Below are 13,988 nucleotides of genomic sequence, written 5' to 3' on the forward strand. Positions count from 1 at the left end.
ATTTTATTCCAGAGTGAAGGGAGCCTCTGGGTTATGAATCTGTCCCTCCAGCATGTCCTATTTATTTCAGTGCTGAGGTTCAAGTCTCTCAAGCGCGTAGCTCGATGGGATTTGGATTTTCTGAGGTGCAGCATGTCCATTAATTCCGGGTTGGACATGGCTTTATACGTCAGGCACAGATCGCTTCTGAGCAGGCGGTATGCCACTGAGTAGAGCTGGAGTTTCTTTAACCGGGCAGCATATGGCATTTGTTTGAGCCCTTTGATCCTCTTGGTGAGGTACTTTTGGGGTCTTTCCAGTTGCTGCAGGTGTCTGGTAAGGTACATCCCAAAAGGGGCATTGTACTCAATTATGGGCCTGATGAGGGATGAGTAAAGAGGCACGATGACTTCCCCTGATCTAGATGTGAATCCCTTCATGATTAGGTGGGCTATATAAAATGATTTTCTAACCACTTTGGCAACGTGGTTGTCGAATGAGAGATTGCTATCAACTTGGGTCCCCAGGTCCCTAATTACTTCTTCCGTACTTAATGGATTACCATCTATGTGTTAATTTGTGGCCACTTTGTTTTTGCCGAAGGGGATGACTATACACTTTTTGGCGTTTAGCTTGAGGCCATGGCTCTGGCACCAGTTGTCTGTTTCTATGAGGCCCTTTTGTAGGATGCTTGTGTCGGCTGGAGAGTTGATTATGGCGCCCAGTTTGCAGTCATCTGCGAAGTTGGTCAGCTGCAGTCCTTCCGTGTTGGCCTGTACCTCCGAGAAATATATACCGAACAAGAGAGGTCCCAGGACTGAGCCTTGTGGGACATCACTTGTAACTGGTTTGGAGTCTGACATGGCTCCAGCAATTCTAACCATGTGGGTTCTGTCCTTGAGCCAGTTTGCAACCCATCTAGTGACATAGGGGTTTATGTTTAAGCTGGTGAGCTCATTTATAATGCCCGAGTGGGGTATTGCATTGAAGGCTTTTGCGAGGTCCAGGTAGGCTGTGTGGACCACCTTCCCCTCGTCAATGGCCTTGGTGACTGTTTCAAAGAAATCGACCAGATTTAAGAGGCAGGGTCTGCCCTTAACAAAGCCAAACTGGGTAGGATCCAGTGTCTGTAGGCCCCCAATATCTTTATTTATGAGGTCCATGATGATCCTTTCCATAGCTTTGCAGACCAAGCTAGTCAGGCTTATGGGGCGATAGTTTCCAGGATCCGTTGAGGCACCACCTTTGTGGAGAGGTACCACTGTTGCTGTACGCCACTCTTTGGGTACATATCCTGTAGTAAGGCTGAGATTGAACAGTAGTTTTATGTTTGGGTTTAGTTCTTCTTGGAGTTAATGTAGGATGCAGCCCAGAACACCGTCTGGTCCCATTGATGCTGTGTTTTTTGCTTTGGAGAGGACGGCTCTTACCTGAGCATCTGAGATGTCAGGGGGGCAGCACTCTGCTGGGATAGATATTTGCCCTTTTGGTGGGGAAGCGGGGGAGAAGTTTGCGCTGAACCTGTCAGATAGGATGTTGGCAATGTCTGTGGGTTCGGTGTATTTTTTGTCATTTTGGACTAATTCTGAGCATATCTGGGAATTCCCACCCAGGTTTCTAACATAACTAAATAAAGCCTTGTGATTATCCTTAGTGTCCTGTGCAATTTTTCTCTCAAAGCTGGCCTTAAGATGATTTTATGAGTACCCATAGTTTTTTGCCAATACTGATCAGAGATGCCTTCCCTTTTTGGGATTTTGCTCTACCATGTAGTAGCTTCCTCCTTCTATTGTATAGTTTGTTTATGGCTGGGGTCCACCAGAAGGGACGCCTGCCTTTGGAGGATTGGGTCTTGGTTTTGTTTGGGATTGCATGATCCATGCATTCCTGAAGGTGTTCATAGAATGCATTTATAAAGGATTCTGCGGTCTGGGCCATATTTTCCACAGGCCCAGGGACTTTGAAGGATTCCACATCGGTTTTGAGGAGTGTGAAATTTGCTTTAGAGAAGTTTTTCACTGTGGTTTTCTGGGCAGGGGCTGGGGTCAGGATGTGAATATCTAGTGAGATTAGTTTATGGTCTGATCTTACCAGTGAGGGATGCACGTCTGGTCTGGAGCATAGAGTCCCCATGTTGGTAATGATCAGGTCCAGTATGTTTTCCCCTCTTGTTGGAGTGGTAACAAGCTGTTCCACAGCATTTGAGTTTATAAATTCTAGGAACCTTTGGGCTAGGGTGTTGGAGCTAGAGTAATGTTCCCAGTCCATGTTTGGGTAGTTGAAGTCGCCCAATATAATGGTGTTTGGAGAGACCTTCATATTTTCCATTGTTCTCAGGAAGGCCGAGTGGGGTTCCTGGGTTTGGGAGGGTGGTCTGTAACAGGCTATAAACTGGAAGGCAGTTTTACCTACTGTTAGTTGCACATGGATAGTCTCTGATGCTTCGTGCTGTGCCACCAACCTGGAGGTGTGGGTATCTTTGACAAATATTGATACTCCCCCCTCCTTTTGTGGTTCGGTCCAAGTTTTGGGGCCAAAAAACATGGTATGAGGTATAACCTGGTAGTGCTGGGGTGCTCCCAGGAGCCTTGAACCAGGTTTCTGTTACTGCACAGATATCAATGTTCTCCATGCTAAGGAGAGTTTCGAGTGTGTGCATCTTGAGGTTTAGACTTCTGGCATTGAGTAGCATTACTCTTAGATTCTTATCCCTTGTGATACCTATGGAGGTGGGTTTGTCTTTTGAGCCTTGCCTAAAAAAGGCACTATGGGGGTGGCAAGAGCCTTTGCCAATATCCGAAAGCCCAGGGGTGACAGGTGCAAGCCGTCCCTAGTGAAGCATCGTGGCTTGTCGAGCATGTCATCCCAGGCTGACAGGCATTGGATCCCCTTTGAATGACACCAATACTTAAGCCAATTGTTGAAATTGATCATCTTGTCTTCATATTGTGGCATCATTCTTGGTGAGGGTAAGATGCTACTCAAGGTCAGCGTCATACCGGCCTGGGCTACATGCTCAGAGAGCTCCTCTATGTCTCTTTTCATGTAGTCCAGGGAGGTACATCTCAGGTCATTCACACCAGCATGGACAATGACTGAGTCATATTTGTACTTGCCTTGGAGTGACCCGAGTGCTTGTGTTATGTGGCGGATCCTAGCGCCCGACAGGCAGCTCACCGTGACCTTCTCCTTGTTCAGCCTGGTGAGCGGGACGTCAGTGTGCCTGACAATAGAGTCACCTATTACAAGTGTATCAAGTGTGTTGTTTAGCCTTAAGGGCTGTGACTGTTCGGCACACTGGCTTTGTGAGCTATGTGTTGCACGTGTTTTGTTTTGGGGAAGCGGTTGCTTGGGTGTCTGCTTTGGAGGTCTCTGTTGCTTAGGCAGATTACTTTATCCTCAGATGAGTGAAGTGCCACACTGTATGATCAAATGAGCGAAATGCTATCTTGTTGACACTTCTCTGTCTTCTTATTTAGGCTTTAACACTGAATAAGGCTCATTTCGAAACTGTGCATTTACCTATGAATATCTTCCTTGAAATGCAAGTCTTGAATGAACACAGAAAAAAAATACAAACAGTGTAGTGTGGAGATGAAATGGTTTCTGTACATGATTGTACAGCCTTTTGCATATTTAGTTTTTAATGTCGTCTTGTTGGGGTCTATATTACCTTATCGAAAAGCAGTAATATCGAACGGCTTTTCATCGAACCGGAAAAGTCAAAAGCTGAAAATAGTGAAAACATGAATGAGCGAATGCTTTCCTTGGGAAAGAAATCGCTAGCCCTATCACCAAATACACACTAATCTAAACATAAAGTGGGGGGATTTGCCCACCACCCCCTAACTAAATATACCAACTCCGAGATCGCACTACAGTGGGGGAAAAGACAAACTCACAAGGATAGCCAAGTGGTTTCTTTCCCAGGGAGAGAATTCGCTCATTCACGTTTTCTCTATTTTCAGCTTTCAACATTTCCGGTTCAATGAAAAGCCATTCGATATTATGGCTTTTTGATAAGGTAATAGGAACCCTCTTGTTGCACCTTTTACCCTAGTAAGTAGCTGCTTAATGTAACATGTTCCATGTTTGCAAGAACAAATGCTTTTGATGTATTTAAAATGCTAATACATTTTACTGGAGTGCTGGATTCCTCCCTTAGCAGTAACCCTGACTCAGAAATACAGTCAGTTGCTGGTTCTCTGCAGCCATTCTGATGTTGTCTCTTGGAATTTAAACTAAGCAGTGGTTAAAATAATGGCCTCTTCAAATAATGATGACATTTAATAAGATTTGATATTAACTATTGGAATAATTCAGGTGACTGATCATTACTCAGTAACAGACTCTGCAGACAGCATGTCAATGGCAGATATGTAAGTACTTTGCATATCCAATTTTTGAGAGGTTCTTTGTGGTAGTAATAACAACAAGATGAATCTGTCTTGTTCCATCCAAAATTCTGGATGTGATTTGAAGCATTGCTGACGGTCTTACCCCTGACCAACTGCCTGACTGCAGGGTCCTAGTACCCAGCATACTGCTATAGTATTCTAATAGTAAGAAGACAAAAACAACTATTAGTTTTGCATCCCTTGATGTGGGGTCTTTGCCCCCACACCCATGATTACTAAATATCTAAATATACTGGCTTACAGGCTGCACTAACTCAGAGTACGGAGAATATATACTATTTCCTTTTTCAGGATATCACCTCTCCAAAAACACTTCAAAATGGCCAGTACTTTACGGAGTGATTGTCTGTTAAAGTTAAGGGACAGTAGACTCAGGCAACTGAATGGCAATAACATTGTCAGGAGTACTTTAAAGCAGATACACAATTCTGAAATTGCCATACTCAGAAAGGGGTACTGCTGTGCTGGTGCTAAGATTCATATTCACTTAATAATGCCTCAGTTTCTGTCTTCAGTTTTAACTGCGTTCCACCTGCTAAACTATATAAAGCAACAAGGCTGTAAATATATTTGTTTACTGAGCATCTTCATTGCAACCCTGACAGTTAGTATCAAGCAGCCAGCATAAAAGGCCCAGGAATTCAAAATAAAGTCCCCACTGCAGAAGGGCTTATTAAAATGAACTTATATCATGAGGACTTGTTCATCTGTTAAAGCTTTGTTTAAGGTGCCCTCTGTACTGGACACAACATTTGGTTACAGTCAAAGGATGTATGCTTCAAGGTGAAAGGGTTGAATCATTCTATATGCAAAAGTCAATAGCCTGAGTGAAAAAATGCTCTAAATGTGTTCCTGAAGTGAGTACTACAAGTTGTCACCCCTTCACTAGCATGTACTCTCACCATGTCTGTTGAGGAATTGCACTTACGGGTGGCAGAAAACAATGTAGTTCTCTAGCCACTTAAGCCATTTCTCTTTCAGAGTGGGAACACTAGTTCAGGAGAGGGGTACACATTTAGTAGGAATGCTGCGAGTACAATTAGACCCATCCATCCAACCATATCTCCCCTTTTCCCATTTTTGCAGATGGGGCTGGGTGTTATATTAACAGTGACCATCATCTAGCGCAAATATTCACATTGCTGCGTGGCTAAACAGATCTGAGTGCAACAATGCACTTAAACTAGTATTCATTAAAAAGTAGAAAATCCCCTTTCCTTGAGATGCCATGACATCAGAGTTAAATGTATTAAGTTAAGACATGTAGGGGAAAAGACTTTTCTATTGGGAATAAGGGAAGTTTTGCATTCCATTTTTTTCATAGGTCTTCTATGAGTTTTATGACTATTTTAGTCTAATGACCCTGTAGGACTTGCCAATACCCACACTAAGGCTTTACCTCCTTTCTCGAGAAGGGAGATGCCATTTGGTCCTGAAATAAATTTGAGAGCACCTATCCAGTTATCCAAGTTTAATTTGAAGAAATATATAGAATCACACTGCTTAACCTGCACAGGAAGTTTATTCCAGAGAAAGGGTGATGAATCTGTCTCTCCATCACATTCTGTTTATCTCCTGATAAAAATCTAGGACTCTCACTCTAGTATTGCTTCAGAGCTTTCACCTTGCAGAAAAAGGAGGTCAGGAACCATCAAATCTCTAATGGCATGGTAAGCAAATCACAGTTCACCCCACTAATATCATTAAGCTTAACCCCTGAAAATTTGGCTTCTTCAGAAGGAGATCATGCCTGTTGAACCTTGTTAATTTCTTCAAGAGGTTTACTCAGGGACAGGGCTTCCAAATTCTCCTGATAACTATGGTTCTTAAGTCTACCGGTCTTTTTTGTTAAATACACCTGAGCCTTTTCAACTTTTGTTGAGATGCATACCTCTCAACCTATAAGCACAAGAAATCTGGACAAAGCCAAAAATATCAGGAAGACAAAGACAGGGAATGATTTTAAATACTGCTATAGTAAACTTAGAAAGTTGTTAGAATGACAATTTCTGTGCTAACATGCAATTTCTGAAATATATGAAGTCTGAAATGCAAATGTACTCCCTTATTTAATGATTTCATTCCTCAATGATTTGTCAGGAAAAAAACATAAATTTTATTACAAACATACCATGATGCAAAAATCTGGACATTTGGGAGGTATTTTGAGATGTTATGTGACAAATACTGAATGAGGCACTGCACTCTATAATGGGCCAGATTAGCGCTAAATATTGCGGGGCAATAGCATCTTTGGAGCTAGACAAAATACCTTTGGCTACTAGTTGTTCTAAGCATAAGGATCTCATGACAGCAGTTACCATGTCCCTCCAGCAGAGCTGTTTTGAGTGTATACCTTTAACTCCCACTGGGTGTGGCTTCAGCCTTTAAAAATGAATTTATCACCTTACAATTCTAACAAACACTTATTAACAAAGGTCATATATCAATACAGTTGTGTTTGCCATCATATATGCTTCAAGATCAAATATTCTGATACCTTGCGTGTAGCATGGTTTTGGATTTATTAATGCAAATATGAACAGGCAATATTTGATGCCTACAGGAGCAGTAGGAGATAACTGCAGAAACGCCTGTAGATGTCACTTGGCTGTAATGAGTTAAAGGAGAGGGAACTGTTGACCGAAGTGCCCAGGTCTGTCCTTGACTACCTTTTCATTTTGTAAGGGTGTTATCTATATTACTCATTGTGGGGAAACTTCTGTTTTCTGAAAGAAACAACACTACACTTTTTAACATTCAATTAAACCCAATTTCCATATACCTGGTATTAATTAAAGTAAACTCTTTTGGAAGGAAGCTGTTATCTTAAGTGTTTTAATAATTACATCTATCGCAGTCTGGGGAAAATCTGATTAACCAGAGCTCCTAGTTATCATTTTTGAGATCAGAGAAGTAAATGCCAAGCAAGAGAGGACATAGTGGAATATGACACACCATGCATGGATTAAACTGAGAAAGTGGGGCACACCACGCCAAGCAGAGACCGTGCCTGGTGTGGTGTATCCCACTTTCTCAGTTTAAATCCATACTTAGCATATAGACACACTTTCTCAGTTTAATAGTTGCATTTACATTAGATTCTGGTCTTAGTTAGAGAGGACCTAGCACAGACCCCTGGAAGATTCCACTGGTTCCTTGCCATTATGTGAAGAGGCATCTGCCACGTGAATAATGTGGGTTCTGTCTCTCAGCCAAGTCTCAGTTAATCTTACCATGTAGGGATCTCTGTTTAAGTATGATAGTTTCCTTACAATTTCATATGGATGCTTTGGCCAGATCAGGATACACTATATAGTAATGTGATAACTGTTGATAGCTTGTATAACCCTCTTGAAGAAATTAACAAAGTTTAACAGACATGATCTCCTTTCGAGTAAGCCAAATTATTGCGGGTCAAGCTTAATGAGATTTTTAACATCATAACTAATGAGAACAATTATGATACATTGCTTTACAGATCAGACTTGTTTGGGTGAATGGTTGGTAATTTCCAGGGTCAGCTGACCCCTAAGGGGGTATTTTTGTGACTGCTAGATGTATGCATTTGTCTAAGTAGGCCTAAATCCCCTTAGTGAATTTGGCTACTATGCTGGTATCAACAGTGGTGATGTTGTGGGTAAATTTGGAGATTTCATCGTCTAACTGTATATCCTTCACTCTTCCGAAGTCCTTAAATATAGAGACATTGGTTAAAGGGATGGTGGTGGTTTTGAGTGTAAATGCCACAAATTTATGGTCTAACGTATCTGAAGAAGGAGAGACTAGTAGAGTAGAACAGATGCAATTTAGTGAGGACCAGATCCAGAATATTTTGACATCTCATGGATTCGCTAGCTATTTGGTCCAGGGAATTTCTATTTATTAGATCCAAAAATCTCTGTGCATGCCCTATGTCAGAGGTATAGGTGCTACAGTTTATGTATAGGTAGCTGAAGTCACCCAGGATTATGGCTTTATTGCTTATAAGAATTTCTTCTAAAATTTCCATGAATCTAACATGATTATCTGGAGACATGGAGAGTTTCTTTAGCATGTTATAAGCTAGTAGCTTGTCTTGCCTATGGTAAACAAGCTGATTTGTGGGTCTCTGGATATCAGCCAAGATGAGATATGGCCCTTGACAAACAAATATAGACATATTACCACAGTTTTGACCAGGCCTGAAGGTATGGTAAGAACAAAACCCAGGTATAGAGGGAATGCATTCTTTACATTTAAGCAGAGACTCTTTAATTGCACATGCAAGGACATATTCCAGATACAGGACATCTCAAGACTGGTCAACTTGCTACTGAGACTCCTGGTGTTGAGAAGAACCACCTTAATGTTAGCCAATTTAAGATTAGATGAATTTGCTAAGCTGGGGTATCCATTAGAAGTTCTCTGCCTTAAAAGGCACTATGGGGGCAACAAAGGCTTTTGCCAGCATGCAGAAACCTTTGAACAAGTGATGCCGGCCATCCCATGCAAAACATGTAGGATTATCTATCATCTTGTCCCAGGCTGATACACATTGGATCCTCAGAAACCCACAGATATTTGCTAAAGCCAATTAAATTCTCTTCATATCTGGGAATTATTTTTAGTGAAAGAAGGATTGCACTCACGACCACAGTTTTATAAGCATCTCTTGCAACATAAGGTAAAGAGACTATTGCACTACAAGAATTAAGTTTCTAAGTATAAAACATGTCCAACTGAATATAATCGCTTAGAGACAGCAAACACGGCAGATCAATCTCAACCACAATCTCCAAATCAAAAGAATTTATTGTACCACAAAACAGAAGACATGTAACCGCTTTTACATGTTGTTAATGCTTCTTCAGACATTAAAACCAATTAAGCTAAACAAGACTTTTAAATACTCCCTAACCAATCAACACACTATCTATCATACCTGTAATGTCATAATTTACGATTCAACCAACTTCCTGATATCATCCAATAAATTTATATACTAGTTTTTTAATAATGATTATGTTTTCATGCAAAAATTTTTGTATTTTTAGAAACTATTGTTCAATGTTGGTCCATTTCTAAATTTATTGGATGATATTTAAAAGTCTTGTTTAGCTTAACAATAAATTATTTTGATATGGAGATTAGACTTAACAGCCATGTTTGCTGTATCTAAGTAATTATATTCAGTTGGATCTATCACAACATGCCTTAAAAATTCTTACACCCCAGATTATTTACTCTCACATGGGCCACCACCATGTTAAAGTCATATTTGTCTAGGGCAGGGGTCCAGTGGGCCCCTGTAATAGCTGTGATCCTGGCACCAGAAAAGCAACTGAAACTAACCTTCTCATTGTCCAACCTGGTAAGTGGGGAATCAGTATGCCTAACAATTGAGTCACCAGTTACTAATACATTCTTATCAGACAGTAGTTTGGCATTACTTAATTGGCAGCAACCATGCTGTAGGTGAATTGCTGTAGGTGATTTGAGGAACTTCCACTGACTCCTGTTGTTAGACATCCTATGAGCCTTTGGCAAATATCTTTTTATGTAATCAGTGTATTTGTTTTTCTTTGTCATTTTTATTGCTTGACATGTAATACAACTTTCAGCAATACTGTTTTACACAGACATTCTCACATATAATACACATTCCATAACTGCCTAGCAAACTATACAATCTATTTGTCATGATATTGATAAGCCCAATACATGTCATTTCTCTCCTAATTAAATATACATAATTTGTTTATTTCTCTACTCATTCACACCTGAAGTATAGCCAAAATGCCCTCCTCCAAACTGGGCTATGGGATTTCTTCCCCAAAGTTCTCCCCTTACTAATTTTATGTTTTATCAATCACCAGATTCAAAGTTCCGGGTACTACTTTTCCTCTGCTTTTCAGTTTTTGGAAAGTTAGCATCATATGGATACAGTATGCGGTGGTGGTGCTGCGGTAGCGTTGTCACCTCACAGTAAGACGTTGTCCTGTTCGATTCTCAGCTAGAGCATCTTCTGTGTGGTGACATGTGTGAATGGGCGTACCTTCGTTGAAGGCTGTGCATCAGAGCCAGCAACTCGGTACATAAAAATCTACTGCCAATCATTAGTGGACCAGAGTTCCGCTGTGGCGACCCCTAACTGGGAAAAGCCGAAAGACACAACAACCATCATATGGATACAGTGTACCTTACTCCCAACAATTGCTATAATCTACACTTATTACTAACCACTCCTACTGTACAACAACTACCATTTCTCCTGTTGCATAGCTCACACTTATCACATTACTTGACTGGACTACTCATCACTTAAATCCCCCTCCCTCTTTGCATCTTCTTGACAGCCACTGAGCATGCCCTCTCCATAATTTCTGCATCCAGATCCTTAATCCTCATTCTGCTTGACCTTCAATGTCCTCCTCTTATGACATCAGAGTATGACATCTTAGTGTGCTCTGTTTGGAAATGTGATAGTGGTCAAGAAGTTGGTGTGCCTGTCTGATGCCCACTGTGTGCTAATCTTTATGAAAGGGATGCCTCCATATTAGCCAGGTATTTTCATCTCTCACAGGCAAATCTTTCTGTGTTAAGCAGGAGTTCATTATTAGTGAGCATAAGACAGTTACTACAGTGCTTTAGGAAACCAAGCGCTAAGAGGCTGGAGGCATAAAGAGAACAAGTTTGCTGACCATCCATACTGTACAGTGCTTTCCGTGTTACTTGGCTAAGTATACAGGAAGCTTAAGTGTTACCTGGCTAAATGGTGCCAACAGTGTAACATACAGCACATTGATGCTTTCAGTGCAGTCAGAAACAAAACAAAGCAACCAAGCTAAGGTAAACACAAGCTAATGGTGCCCTGGGTGCCATCAAGCAAATCACAAACCAGGGAAACAATGCTGATTTGGGATCACTAATTTAAGGGAAAAATGAAAATGTGCTCACTATCATTATTCAGCTACAAGCATGGTGGTGCTGCACAGAGTGCAGCTCAGTGTTAGACCATCCTACAAAAACAGAAATTAAACAAAAGAAACCAGAAATCCAACCAGCAAACAAATCAACTCTGGGAAAGTCAATAGTGCTCAGACACTTAAAGAATGGCAGTAATTAACCTTCTCTCACAATAACTACTACAGTTTCCAAGATGTATTCACAGCACCTGGCTAAGTAAACTGTTTTAGTTAAAGCAAAACATAGTACCGTTACAGATTAAATATTTCTAAAACAGTTCCAGCACTAATATACCCTAACACTCTTAATATAGTCTCATATACCAAGACCATTCCCAATTTTCAATCAGCAGAAATATTAATATCCTACTTAAAGATGAATAACTGCAAGAATCTTTACGTTATCATGCTGTATGTTCCTCCACGCAATAATATACCTATTGTAGAAGAAATCATATTCTGGAATTCAAGCAACATAAAAAAATGAGACAGTCATCTTAGGTGATGCAAATGTCATCTGGTCAGATATCTCACACCACCACCATTCCTCCACTATCAACTTATATAACTACAGCCAACTAATTAACAACATAACCAGGCCCAACAAAAACAACAGTGATACAATCCTAGACTGGATCTTGGTCTCAGACCCACACAAATTTACTCCGCAAGAACACTCCCTAAGTTTGAGTGATCACTTACCTGCCTTTATAATATGTAAAAATTCCCAAACTCCAAATAATCACCAGTACAGAGACAGAGATCTGTCCCACTTCTGCCCAACCACCCTCAACCAAACCTTAAAGAGCATTAACTGGAATCCACTAAAATTCCTTCCCTTGGATGATGCTGTAGAGCTCTTCAGCTCTACCTTCCTCAGAATCCTTAACAATATAGCTCCACTATAAAAGAAAGTGAAAGGGAGTGAAACTTAAACATGCCTGTTGGCTCACTAGACCCACTAAGCTACTCATGAAAGCCAGGGATAAAGGTCGGAAGCAATGGGAAAAAGAACAAGACTATCACTGACCTAACTCAATATAAACAACCCTGCAATCAAGTAAAGCGATTGGTCATGAAAAATAAAAAAGATCACCATCTTACATTACAAAATATCTATAAAGAAAACCCCAAAAAATTCTGGGGTACCATCAATTCTCTTCTAAACCCAGGGTCAAATAATAATCCCTGCCCAGATCCTAATAAAACTCCTTCTGAACAAGCTTCTGTCTTTAATTCATACTTCATAAACACTACAGCTAACCTCACCACTAACTTCCCACCAACTAATTCTTCTCTCACTAATCCATCCACACATAATACCTCTACCCCCTTTACCCCCCAGTTTTTCTCTCTCACCCATACTCATCTCCACCATAAACAACTACTTAAACTCAAACCCTACATCAATGCCCCTGACAACCTTCCACCTGAATTCCTACAACTAGCAGCTAATGCCATAGCCTATACCATCAGCATACTTATTAACAGATCCATTCAGATGTCCCATGTACCTACTATCTGGAAAAAGACATATTTTCTCCCACTCCATAAAGGTGGAAATAATACTGATATTTCTAACTTTTGCTCCATCGCTATCCTCTCACCATTCTCTAAGATCCTAGAAAAATATATCTATATTCAACTTCTTAATTTTCTGCTTCATAATAATCTCCTCTCTCCCACTTAACATGGTCTCAGACCAGACCATAGTACTACCACAGCTCTCATCTCTTTCATGGATACAGTAAACCAGGCCCGAGATGCTGGAAAAACTGTCTCCTCACTTTTCCTTGCTCTATCAAAGGCCTTTGATAGTCACCCACCTCATCTTTTCACCAAACTCTCCAACTTAGGCATCTCACACCGAAATTTAAATTGGTTCTCCAACTACCTCACAGACAGACAACAATCTACCACATGACAACACTCTCTCCCTTCCTCAGTATAACCACAGGTGTTCGCCAAGGTTCCATACCAGGTCCCCTTCTATTTAGCATATTTATCAACGACTTTCACACTACTCTTAGTCAAGGTACAGTCATCCAATATGCAAGTGAATCTACCATCATCTGTACAGCCAATACCTCACAAGAACTACAGACACTCATCCAAAGTGCCCTCACCATCACTGACACTTGGATGGCCAATAATCATCTTGCCCTAAACCCCCCCAAGAAACAAAACTCATGCTATTTTCACTCAAAAAACACTCCCCTTAACAAGGATGATTTCATTATACATGGCAAAGACAACACACTCATCGAGGCTGTCCCACACACCAAACTGCTTGGTGTCATCATAGTCGATAACCTAGCATTCGACCTCCACATACACAACAATATAAAAAAACACATCAAAAACTGGGCATGCACTGCAGACAGCAATACCTCCTTAACCAATCCGGTAAACTCTCCCTAGCCTTTTCCTTTCTGCTACCATCTCTTCTCTATGGGCCCCTCTCCTCACCAATATCCAGTCCACTCTCAGATGTAAACTTGACTCAAGCTACAATAAAATTGCTAAATTTGTAACCAATGCGCAATATTTATTACATCACTGTATTTCATTAAAATCACTAAACTGGCTAGAACTCCCTCATCATCTTACATACTTACAACTCACTACCGCTCATAAAATTATT

At 40.7% G+C, this 13,988-nt stretch overlaps 1 protein-coding gene across 2 annotated transcripts in view; it reads right to left on the reverse strand.

The window, feature by feature from the left end:
* ADAMTS17 (ADAM metallopeptidase with thrombospondin type 1 motif 17) overlaps nucleotides 1–13,988 on the reverse strand; it is a 3,302,852-nt gene that overhangs the window by 1,341,973 nt on the left and 1,946,891 nt on the right. The window lies entirely within an intron of this gene.

Source organism: Protopterus annectens, chromosome 7.part0, assembly GCF_019279795.1.
Source record: "Protopterus annectens isolate FY-2018-M chromosome 7.part0, PAN1.0, whole genome shotgun sequence".
Taxonomy (NCBI): Eukaryota; Metazoa; Chordata; order Ceratodontiformes; family Protopteridae; genus Protopterus; species Protopterus annectens.